Source organism: Amia ocellicauda, chromosome 19, assembly GCF_036373705.1.
Source record: "Amia ocellicauda isolate fAmiCal2 chromosome 19, fAmiCal2.hap1, whole genome shotgun sequence".
In the NCBI taxonomy this organism is placed as follows: domain Eukaryota; kingdom Metazoa; phylum Chordata; class Actinopteri; order Amiiformes; family Amiidae; genus Amia; species Amia ocellicauda.
In genome coordinates this window covers 23,153,753-23,166,589 of record NC_089868.1, presented here as the reverse complement: position 1 = coordinate 23,166,589, position 12,837 = coordinate 23,153,753, and the positions used below count along the sequence as shown (strand labels likewise).

The 12,837-nt window shown below is 38.6% G+C and overlaps 1 protein-coding gene across 2 annotated transcripts in view; it reads right to left on the bottom strand.

The window, feature by feature from the left end:
• Positions 1–12,607, bottom strand: part of ddr2a (discoidin domain receptor tyrosine kinase 2a) — a 30,467-nt gene extending 17,860 nt beyond the window's left edge. The window contains exon 1 of one of the 2 annotated variants that reach the window (XM_066692024.1): positions 12,422–12,607. The gene's annotated coding sequence lies outside the window, so the exon portion shown is untranslated. The remainder of the gene's footprint in view (positions 1–12,421) is intronic. The other variant, XM_066692025.1, reaches the window with a different exon arrangement.
• Between the last annotated feature and the right edge of the window lie 230 nt (positions 12,608–12,837).

The following is a 12,837-nucleotide window of genomic DNA, read 5'->3' as shown; positions in this document are numbered from 1 at the left end:
ATGTTAGACACTTCCGAACTCCTTGAAATTGTTGACTTAAGAGCCCCAGTGAGCTGCAGAACAATCCCAGCCGGCAGCATTGCAAATAAAGAAAGCAATTAAGAACTCGTTAATAGAAGGAAATGTCTCAGCCTCAAAAATCCATTCCTCTGATCTAAAACATGTGGAGAAGTCGGAGTGAATACAGCCCTGTGCCGATACCTTTTGTTCCATGCAATGGTTCGTCACATTTGGCATTTTGTATTTGTCTTTCATGCTTTTTAATTTTCTCTCTCGTTAATATAATTGTCACAATATATCATTCATGTTGTGAAGGGGGGGGGGGGGCTTGAAATGGAAATAATTGTGTGTGAGGTGCGAGGAATGGCGAATGTTTTCTCTCCTCTATTCCATGGGGCCGTGTCTGAGCCCGCCTCGCCACACGCATGTCTGAGAATCGCTGTCCTTCTGCACCTGAGAGGAAGTTATTATTCCACAACAGTCACACTGCTATAGTAACATCACCGATCAGCTGACATAGGAAATTCACAGTGCGTGGCTTATTGGAAGTAGGCTGTAGGAGCATTTCTGAAATCAAAAACGTTCAGCTTGCCCTGATTGACTGTATTAATATATGAGCCCTGTTCAGTCACTGTATTATAATCCACTCTAATATTCAAATGGTATACTTTGACAGATACAATGACGTGAAGAAGCATCACTCTGAGAGACTAATAGTAAACACACCTGTGACCCCCTGCCTAGAGAATCTGACCTCTTGAGGTTGAGAAACCAGTTTTGCTATTAAGAAGGTCCGTTTCATAATCCAAGCCAGCCAATCTTAGTCTTGGATATTTCTGAATGACCGAAAATGAATGAAAGACACAGCAATGTAATTCTATATTCTAAAATGGCATGCTATAGAACTGCACAGCCTTTAGGAAAAAAGTGCAGAAAGATTCATAGAGCCGTTATTAAGTGGAAGAGATACATCTGCTAAAGCTACTGAAAATCCAACGCACATTCCAGACAATGCATGGAAAGAAAGAAACTGGGTCACGTCATCTATAGTGCGCTAAAAAAAGCTGAAGAACAACACAGGCAGATGGTCACACTGGTATTTCTGTGCAGCACAAATCACTGGATACTTTAATATTCAAATACTGGTGGCTAAGAGTGAGGAACACAAAACCTCTCATTATTTGAACCAGTTAAATAGAGTATGCATCCCATTTAACAATGTCACACTTAAACAGGGCTCACGCACCAAGTAAAACACTGGTGTTTCCACTAAAGCCATAAATTCTGCACAACGTTAATGGATTCGTACTGAAATGATTGTGGAGTAGGAAATATGAGAACCCACAAGCAGACGGACACTGCAGAAATGACAAAATTACTCAAATACCATTCAACAGCCTTTTTTATCTGGTTTTATATCGCAGCCATCCAAGAGCCACTGTACTCCTCTACCTCTAATGTCTGGTAGTGGAGTCTGAGACCTTGCATGCTAATTGACACGGAGATATGCCTGGATATGACTGGCGTATTAGTTGACATTAGTGAGTTAATAACTGCAGCATGCTGAATGAGATCTACACAGAAACACAGGTCTCTGTGAATTTCTGTCCATTCTTCTACTCACACAGGGTGCAACATACCTTCAGAATGGGTCTAAGAGTTCTTCTAACAGTATCTCCAAAACACACAGCTGCACTACTGTAATGCACTTTTATAGTCCTTCAGGTTCTCTCTCTTTCCAGCGAGAGAGACGACCAGCTCTGGACACACTGCAGCGAACAGGAGAGGCCAGCTCAGGGCCCCACTCTCCTGACTATTTTTAAACACGGCATTAACATAATTTATGTGCTGAACTTTCATATGTCTCCAGTCACCTGGACGGCCGTGCCGGCAGCGAGGGGCTCGGCTCTGAAAGCCTCCATTATTCGTGGGGATTGGCGTGGTCAGCGCTGCCTGCATGCGGAGCGCAACGTGCCTCTCGGGCCCGACGCTGGGAGAGAGCAGGGCGAGTGAAAGGGTCTTTCAGAGGCTGAAACCCGAGCAAAACTCAGCATCGAGTCCCACAAGATGCTGACTGACACCAGGTTATATGGTCGAGAATCGTTCAGCGTTTCAAATATTGACAAAAATGGCGATACATTCACTGAAGCTGCGTTTGCGAATTCTGACACATAACCACACAGCAATAGCATATGAGTTACATTGTTATTACTGGCGATACACAAGCAACACAACTTGCACAAGGAAGTTGTTTTAAATGAGAGAAAATGTTCCCTGCATACACTGCACTTCTTGCTGGATTAAAACATTTGGTTAGTGTCGCAACTCTAGTCTGAATTCTTCTGCTAAATGACGTGGTATTAATAATAATTTAAAACCTAAACATGTAACAATTGTGGAGTCTGGAATATAATCATAATATAAATACACATCAGACCTGCTAACTGCCCACATACACGCAAACATTGGGAATTACTTATAAACTGCCTAACTCAGGACCTACAAAATGACAAGAAAGGGAAATTAATGTGAGACAGTTTTTTAATCATCGAATGGGAGAAAATCATGGGAAAGCAGCCATTAACAAACAGGCCTGAAACTCTGAGAACAGCTTTGGGTTCAAATCCCTCGAACCTCGGTCAGACAAACCCTAATGACTGACAACTTCACATCTGGTGATGTTTGGGACCAAAAAGAAGACGTAGCTTCTGAGACTTGACCTGAAATGGATGCTTGCTTTGTCCTGGAAGGCGCAAAAGCTGGCAGCGAGTGAGTGCAGGTGGTTTTCAGCAGGTTGGCAAAAACAAGCTCCCCCCCGACCGACTTTATTACCAAAGGAGTAATTTTGAAAGGAAAGCAGTTTTAAGGCTATTACTAATGTATTGGTCAGCGAAACACAGAGAGTAATAGACGGATCGGAATCGGCTCCAGAAACAAGACTAACAGTATATAAAATAAGTTTTTGATACACAAAATGGTCATAATGTTTCTGCTGCTGTGATGCTTTTTTCAGATACTTAAATTAATAGACACTTGTACACACATCAGATGATTGCTAAAGCTGAGAAATTTGATTGAGCGTAATTGTAACACAGATGTGCGAAGATAAACACAGTTTTGACCACTGGAAAGGTTTTTTTCAGATGACTCCTAGTTTTTTTTTACAATACTAAACATCTTAGTGCAAATCCTCTTTTTGATTTTGTAATCAAAGGTTTCTTTGTGGAGGGACGCGCAGGAGGTTAATTATAGAGATCTCTGGTACGTGAGAGCTGAGATGAGAATACACTGACATATCCTTGTGGTTACTTCAAGGCTCTTCTGTCATTTGCTTTTGGTTTTGCGAATAAAAGAGGGGGTTTATCTGGAAATGCTGACAGTCGCAAAACCCAGGTGTCCTCGACTGTAACACTGAACTACTGATAAAATACATGGCAGTGATTTAAAGACTGGGACTTCAAATAAATCATTGCAGCAGAGTCCAGTGTCAAACTGTTCTCTTCTTCTCCTGTCAATATTTTCCTTGAGGTGCACGGACTCTTAGATCTCAACATTTAAAACCATCACAAATAGCGGGAAAAAGCCCGAAGCGATTACAGATCAGGACCAGGGCTAAATTATATATTTGATTTGGAGTGTTTAAGTGTTATTATAAGTATACATGTACAATGGGGATATGATTATTGCTAGGCGTACAGATTTAAAATTCACCAATTTACCACCTAAAGTATAAATATTTATACCTATTTATAACAACTACAACAACACAAATTCTACTGTCCATGTTACACTCAAGAAGTTAGACTTTTAGATATATAAGTATTGATTTCTTAATTTCCAATTCTTGATGATTTTAGTGAAATAACAATTGTTCTGTCAGCGTTAACTTTAAACAGATACTTTATGTGAGGTTATGTTTGTCAGACAGTATTTGCCCCACATTTGTTCTTAAACTATGAATGTAGTTTTCACCCCAATATAAATCGTACACTGTGAAATACTGTACGCAAGGTATTATGAACCATCTTCTGCTTCTTTCAGTATGCTGCTTACTCTTATATCAATTACATCTGAATCTTGTTGGTACAGAATTCATACGCTGGGTTTCCCGCTGTCGACTCGGTAGGACAGCCTGTTTCAGTTTCTTTCTATTTTTTAGAAATTGTTGGCCTTTCTTGGAATGACTTCCTTCCCAAAATAAAATAAAAAAACCCACACAAGACACAAAGCAGCCTCACAGAAGAGAGGGATCCCAGGAGACATTTGCAATGTCAATACCGCTCTAAACCAGCTCTGGATGGCTTCTGACTTTGTATTAAAGTACGAAAAGATCAGTTTTGCTGTCTCTGGTAAGCTAGTTTAGTGGGTTTACGCCAGGACAACTCTTTTCCAGTGGAAATGCTCTCTTGCAGAGCGAGGGGAACCCACACAGGCTTTAGACAGAAATCTACAGGCATGGGATGAAGGCAAACTCAAGGCTGCCTCTTTGATAGAGTTTGTGTCCATGGGAGGGCATTGTATATTACATTAAACTGCAGCTTTCATTTGATGGTGAGGTACCATTGGAAGCTATTTATAGTATAGATATATTAATTACACTGTAATGCTATATAAATAAATGACAGTTATTACTTCATCTCACACCATTAATCCACAACCTGGAGAACTCAATACACAATAGTTGAAATAAACATTGTATCTATTTAATAAACCTTGGCCCACTTATATAGTGCACACTTTCACTTTCAAATTTTCACTTTGAACCTTTACTTTGTGTTTGTCCTCTTCAGTCCCTCTGCAGCACAAAGCAGTTCCCTAAATTGGATAACTGAAATCGTAGAATGATGAGAGGACGTATGGAAGTGGAATAGATTGTTTTTAATCCTCGCTGTCTCCTCTCGCCTGCACAGCTGTAAATCAATTTGTTTCCAGCAATTTGTTTCCTTTATTTTACTAAAGGTACATATTTTCACAATGGTCCTGGAAAAGTAAGAATGATTGATTCTTGGAACTGGGGTGAAGGGAGTGGTTTGGGGGCCTTACAGTTGCACACATTTCAGGAAAACTGTTTGCAAACTGTTTGCAAATTTCGAGTGGCTCTTTAGACACCACTGCAGCTATTTTGCATGGTTTCTGTTTATAAATGCATCTTCCATTTATCAGTACAAGGCCTGTAGGGAAACCACAGGCGGACGAATGCCAAGGCAAGCACTAAGATCACTCACTCGAGCCTCAGCAATAAAAAGGCATCTTTAAACTGAACTCATGTTGCCTCTCTTTAGCATACGACCGAGTATAACCGATTGTTAATTACAGTCAAATCTTTAATTAAGATGAAAGAAATAAAAAGGTATCTTGCCAGGAGCAGAAAGACTCCGGGTTTCGTCCTGCTCCAGAAGAGAACGCAAGATTGAAAGTAGAGCTTGGGTTTGTGATGATTATTTTAAAGCTTACAATTTTCTCGAAACACCGCGATGTGAAAAAAAATCTGCAAGTAATTTGTGGCCCACGAAGGAAAGTGTTTTGGGCCCAGAGAGAATGTAATCATTGACACTAAAGCGCCTGTGATTTTGGCCTTGGAGGCACTTGAAAGCTCGGCTTGAAATCCTGTTGAACCTATTCTTCTTAGTCTTTATGCAGGAATATTAAAGAGAAATCACATATTATAGGAAATATTGGGACTACAGACATTAACCACTAAAATGCAGCTGTTCATACATGTATAAATGTGCTGACCAGCGTCTGCGCAGACCTGTCAGGTACAATGAATAACTGGAGGCCTACAACTTTCCTTCTCCTAATACACAGCAGCCCCGGCATCAATCCAGGCTCCTAAATCAAGCAACACAGCCTCGGCAGGCCTGTGATTACTGTAAAAATACATTTCCCAATAAATTAAAAGAAGCAAACACACATTCTGGTGAGTTACAGTAATTGCAGACACTTGAAATGCAAGAGCCAGGCTATGGATTCATTTGTAACTATTACAATTCTGGGGAAAACAGTTCTGTAAGCTTGGGTATTATTACACATCCCGCTGGTATTTCCCTCAGCAGTCAAGCATCCCCGTTACATGTATGAAATGGTTATTTATGACGAAATCAGACAACTCAATTTAAAGTGATCGTCAACTGGAAATTGGAAAACGATGCTCGTACATTCTACCGAGGAACCAGGAAATGAACGGTGTGATTTGTAGTCTTGATGAACGTTAGTCAATCAGCAAAACTACTTTTTATGATGGATAGATGTTTAACGCAAAAGACACACATATGCCAGATGCTCTGAGCTCCATATTCATCATAAAATCTTTATGCTTTAATGTATGGAGTTCTTTTTTATGTTGTGGATGGGGGTAATTAAAAAAAAATACTTAGAAATCTATAGTTGAGATACATATCCATGCATAACACTTTAATTGAGGGTTATCTGAAATGTAACTTATTCATTACCAGCTCCCGAAACACGTGAAGCATTACTGCAACCTAAAAACAACAGTATCAGATAACTCTCTCTGTATCCTTAGAATAACACACAGAAAAATCCCAAATTGTACCCTTGCGAAACCGAACGGCACAAGAACGCTCCCTTTAAGGAAAAAAAAAACACCGAACCTGTGCTGTATTTCATTCCACGAGATTCGAACACCACCCCCTAGGTCCCTGCGTCGATGACGGGCCGTTAAACGTAGGGGTGCTCCAATTAGGGAGCAAACAATGCAGAGGGGGTTTAATAAGGCCCGGGTTTGGAGTGGAAGCAAATGGCTCGCACTCTGTCTCCTATTAAAAGGCACAGACGCTACGAGCACATGTGCTTTTCATCTGAGACCTCTCTCCCCCCGAGGCCTTCGCATAGCATCTTAGGATATTTTATTTTTATGGGAATGCATGAAATCTGAATAAAATAGCGTTTTCTACCTTAATTGGATCCAGCTGATGCCACGTAAATAGATGCTAGTAAAATTTTCTGCCACCATTAAGGTGTGCAGACTCATAAAAAACGGGTGTTTATGCGGAGAACGCTGCCGTTGAGATATTTATGTTTTTTGGCAATATGTGACAACTTGGAAATCTTTACACTCAGTGACGGACAATTCACGTACTCTGTGCAAGGTGAGATATGTCTTCTCACAATTTGTTTATTTGAAATATGTTTGTTTAATTTAAGTAACATTCATCAGCACGAGCAAATCTATGTAAAGGGGGATAAACTTTGCAAAAACCATGTGATCTTCTGTGGGGCAGTTTTCCATGATATCAGAGAGGCTTCTGTAGTTTTGATGTCCAACAGGTTTCCCATCTGATTCTCATTCGGAGTGTATCCCTCAAAATTAACTCCAGCTGCTTTTAAATAGTCCGAGGTCTGAGGGAGGCTGCTGTTAGGCCTCTGCACCTGTGATAAATGCGTCTTAACTTCAGACAGGTGCTCCCTAATGTTCTCAGCATTACGTTAAGTTCTTGATTAACGGGCAGGTCTTGCCGTTCCTCGAACTCAGCCTTTTGTGAAGCTGGAGAATTTGCAAAATGGAAAAGGAACAAAACAAACGCCAGCCAAGAAATACTTTTCCATTCCTAACAGAAAACCATTCACCCTGCAGCGGCTACCCAAGGAATGTGATATAAATCCATTCATACCCCTTGACTGATATCCACTTAATTCACAATATTTTTTCATGATTCAGACGGTGAGAAGAATGCACGGACCTGAATTATTATCTATGTCTACACAACGCAAATACCCTAGTATTACAAATAAGCAATTACAGCTCAATTGGATACAATTTGGAATGGATTCCGGGACATTTACAGCTTAACAGCCGACAAAGAACAGATTGTTTAATTATCACGGCATGTCAGAACCAAAATATGTGGTTAATCATCGGAGAATGTATCTGCGGTTAAATCTTTACACAGGGTACTTTTACCTGCCATCCCTTTAAGTATTTTAGCTCCTTCTTTACATCCCAGGCTGTTTGGTTTGCATCTTTAAGACTCAGATTGGTCACATGTATTAGTAAAAAATCTCTACAAAGGTCCGTATGAGACCCCCAGAGGTGTAGCTATCTTTTAGTGACAGCAACGGCTGGGCATTCTTCCTCCCTGAAGTACATCAGTGACAATGGCCTAAAATAGAAACAATAAAAAACAAAACCTCTCTCCATAAACAGGTATTTATTTATTTGCACATATTGTGTGTATCCTAACAATGACTGTGATTTTGAAATGAATGACAGAAGGATAAGGTTGCTTTTTCATTTACATTTCAGCAGTACCATATCAGGATACCAAAGATCTCTATTTAAAGCGTGCACACTTATTTAAAGATTACAGACCATTTAAATTAAATTAAATTCCACTTCTAAAAGCTTATTCATTCATACATTGAGTACGTGTCATTTTTAACAGGTGTGTGTAGCGTAAAAACAGTAAGACATTATGAATTTTCAAGGGCCTGGGAGTTGTTTCTGACCTTAAGGTTTTGCACGTGTTAAGCTTGGCGTCCTTTTGCATGTGTATGAGACTGCTTGAGATTGAGACGTCACACTTTGTTTTATACGCCGTACATTTCCAAATTGGAAAACAGTAGTCTGGTTGTTAAACAAATATTATTTGGCCAACTGGGAGATATGTCTCAACTTTGTTTGGGATCCTTTTACTGTTCATGAACATCAGTTGCTGATAGTAAAACCAGGGTGTGAGCTGAGAAGACAAACTCCTTGCCACCTGACATCGAGGGGAAAAGCACTTGAACACTTGAAGCATTCGAAGAAGGTTTTCATAACAGAATTTTTATACTTTCTGCGGACTAAATTGGAGTAAAAACCAAACATCTCAGCTGTGTCTAACAATATTTTTTCTTGAATAATTAAACCTTTAAGCACGATGAGAGGACAGCAGGCCCGTGACGGCGCCACCCCTGGCCTCCGACAGTATGACAGCATTCCACTCACAAGTCTTAATTCATAAAGTATAAAACCAGAGAAAGATGCAGAGACCGATAATTATACGTTCCTCGTGGATTGTTTAAAATAGTGAGAGGGTAATTGCTTTAGCAGGGAGTGGTGTTTGTGAGCAGAATGACGGGTTTTTTAATGCAGTGAGACGGAAACAAATTCTCTTCATTTGGCGTTCACTACAGAGTGCGTGTTTTAATTGAAAATGTAAAGGAATATCTCAGAGATGCACAGATATTTAGCTCAGATTGCAGAGCTGAAGATACACACATTGTCTTAGATCAAATTTAAAACACTGTACGCCTTAAAACGGGTTGTAATTAGAAACAGATTTCTTTCCAGTGAGATTTTCTAAATTATATTTGAGGGATACATTTCTCTGCGTCAAATGACTGTGATTGAAAACATTTGTGTTGCTAGGATAAACAGACACAATCAGGCGGGTTACTGTGAACACTTTCAAATGATGACTTGAAGATCTATTATCATTGTTTTTGTCTGGAGCGCTATTCGACGCAGTGCAGTGCCTCTGCATGAAACAGAGTGAATGAATTCAGGTTTCAATTTAAATGTATTTATTATAATATTGTGGAGAGAAAAGAAAATACAACAAACTTAAAAAGCTTTAATTTTTTTTACTGTGCGCTTTGTGTTGTGTTTGGAGAGCATTCCTCTTAAGAGCTTGGGAAAAATCTGGTTCACATTTACTGACCGGCTCTGTCAATTCAGCACGTTTTTAAGCTCTACAAATGCATCTTGTTATTAATTTCGTTCCATTTGGAAGATTAATTAACTATCCAATGAAGGCGAAAAGTGATGGCTTTTCTTCCAGACTTCTGCATGTTTGCTTTACGATTTCAATATCTTATCACCTGTGCTGATGGTACAGGTATCTCGGACGAAAGCTGAGTAGTGGTCTGTCTTCACCCTCCAATCTACAGCACTTTACATCACTCTCAGAAGAAGAACATCAATTAAAGTTCCTTCTGAACACAGCTAAGAAATCATTAGGCACAGAATAGCATTAGCAACCATGTTTCCACCATTATTTGGAGACTTGAGACCTCACAGAACTTGGTTCACTGGTCAAGCTGGTTGAGATGCTAGTTTATGATAGAAGTTACCAGAAGACTAATGAATCAGAAGACCACATATTTAAACATCTGTCCCAAATGCTGGTCTTGTTTTTTTAGATAAAGACTAAATAGTTACATTAGTGGAATGTTTTGTTTCACTGAATCGAGAATAACAATTGTGGGGAATCGGGACCATAATCTGACATTCAAAAGATGGATACAATTGTAGCTTCCAAACAAGTTATGTAAGGGTCGTGATTTTAATTAATTTGGAAAAGTGTTGATATCTCAGGAAGGTCAAGGTTACACTTGCGTAAGAGATGAGTGCTGGATTGTTTTTGTAATTAATTTATATTTTACAATTCAGGATTACTAGTCATACAAATACATGTATACATGGAAGTGGAAAGATTGTTTTGAAAAGTAAAATATGAATGTCGCAATGTTTTATTACAACATGTTTTCCTGGATCTCGTTTATTTGCCACAGGGGGGGAAACAATTTGAATTACATAATCTTTTCTCACTCAGTACTCAGTTGAGCTTTGAAATACATTTAATCTGATGGTGGTCCTAATAAGATCTTAAAACTTTTACATTGGTTTATATGGCAATACGTGATTTAAGCCATTCAAGCCACTGAAATGTGTTTTGGAATTCCAGTTATTTTAACAGGTTAGGAGCAGATTTTGGAAATTGTTTGATAAAATCAACAACCATTAATGCTAAACAGTTAAGAAAATACCCTTAAACAGACTGCACTGTCAGACACTAAAACTAACTCTACACTTGAAACAGAAAGATAAACTGCATAGGAGGCAATACATTTGTATTCTTAACAAATCATTGTGCAAAAATTTGAATAAATCGGACGCAAATAATATACGCGGCCCCACAGAAAATAAAATGCACATCCAAGATCTATTTTCTTGTTGAAGGGTTTCAAAGTGACGTATTAGACTGTGGCCTAGGGGGGACTCGTTTCTTTTCACTTCATTTTCCAATAACCAAAGCTGTGAAAGTAAACATTAACCTGTATTTGGACTGAAGCTGAGAAACTCGCAATAGAATCTTACATTCTTATGGCATTTGCCAAATCACAGAAATCAGCAGCAGGGAGACCCTCAAACATTGCCAGTAACTAAAGAAATATATAATGGAATAAATGCCTCATTGCCAGGCTATTGAGTCTATGTAAATATTTTCTGCTGTCTAGTTTTAAAATAGCAATCATTTATTTGCAATTTATAATTGTATGCAAGCTCTGATTTTTATGTAAAATATTTTGTTGTTTTATAAAACCATGCTGATCTGTACATAATACATCATCCTAACAATGTTTTCTGTCATGAATTTATTATTATTTGTATTAATGTAATTTTTACTATTACAGGGATAAGGGTTAAATTTAACAAGAAAGTCCCCCACTGGGAAAAGAAGCACATGGATTTTATTACAGAAACTTAAAGCTACAGGAAATTGTTTTTAATTTCATTGAGTGTCTATTTTTAGGGGGAAACCAGACAGGTGTAGGAGAGTTTCCAGGACTCTGACCTGATTAAAAATGGGTGAACTTTCCTTTAAGGGTGGGTAGGAGTAAAACAAATATGTTGTAGAGCTTTAGATGTTACAGAAAAGAAAAGAAACATACATAAGTCACAACAATTTCATTTTCTATTAGCATTTATAGTATAAACCATTTCCACACCACTGCCTCCGTGACATTTTAATAAACAATACTGACAAAGTCACATAAATTGTGTATGTCTTCTAACCACCCGTCTTACTAATTGACACCTACAGACACAGGGAACATTTTAAATTAGAGTACCAGAGCAAATATTGCAATCAACTAAAATATTTAAATGTGTTCCTATGCCAAATTCAGCATCAATAATTTTACTGTATACAACTTTTAAACTCAACAAACCACTTGAATGAAAAGTACACAAATACAGACAATACAATCCACTCTTTAAGTTTTCTAATTGTAATATGTGCACAGAAGTAACACATCACACTGTTAAAGAATTATCCTAGAAGTATCCTTCTGTCTCATCCACATAGAAAACCAATTAATTTCCAATCCACCTCAACTCCAGACTCAAATAGGCATCAATCTCTCGGTGATCCTCTATTCTAGCCTGCCATGCAAACAGCAGTTAACAGAGGGGGAAATTAAGGATAAAGAGTTTTACAAAGTCAAGGATCCTGCATTTGAATCACCCCAGCATCTTGTTTTGGTGATAACAATAGAAAAGGACACAGAAAAGGAAATCTATATTGCCACACTTTCAAGTCACATCATTGCATTCCTGGCTTGAAAACCACAAAAGCACATAAAGAGCTCTTAAGAATTCACTAACATACATGTTATTAAAGGAAAAACTTACTTTTCAGTTCTGTTGCTTTCAAACCATTTGTCCAAGGAAGCCTGTAATCCAACTAGATGTTGTCAGAATCAGTGGACTTGAGAAAACCTAGACCTTTTCCTTACAGGCGGCTATCTGAGGCAAAGTGGGCTGATGTAAGAAGTCCCTGGAAGAAGAAGAGGAAAAAAAAAAGGAAAAAAAAAATACATTCTGAGGATTCTTGGGAAGCCGCCAAAAGTCCCAGAATTCCACATGCTTCACATAAGGTTTCAATTAGGACAAGCCAAGTGACCAATCACGGCACTGTTTCTGGAGATCTTTTTTTCTCTCTCTGCCTCTTTTTTTTTACAGCCCAAGAGATTCTGAAAAGACTATAATTCACAGCAGAAGCAATTCATGTTAAAATAGAGAACTTTTAACTGTTCATATGCTGTACC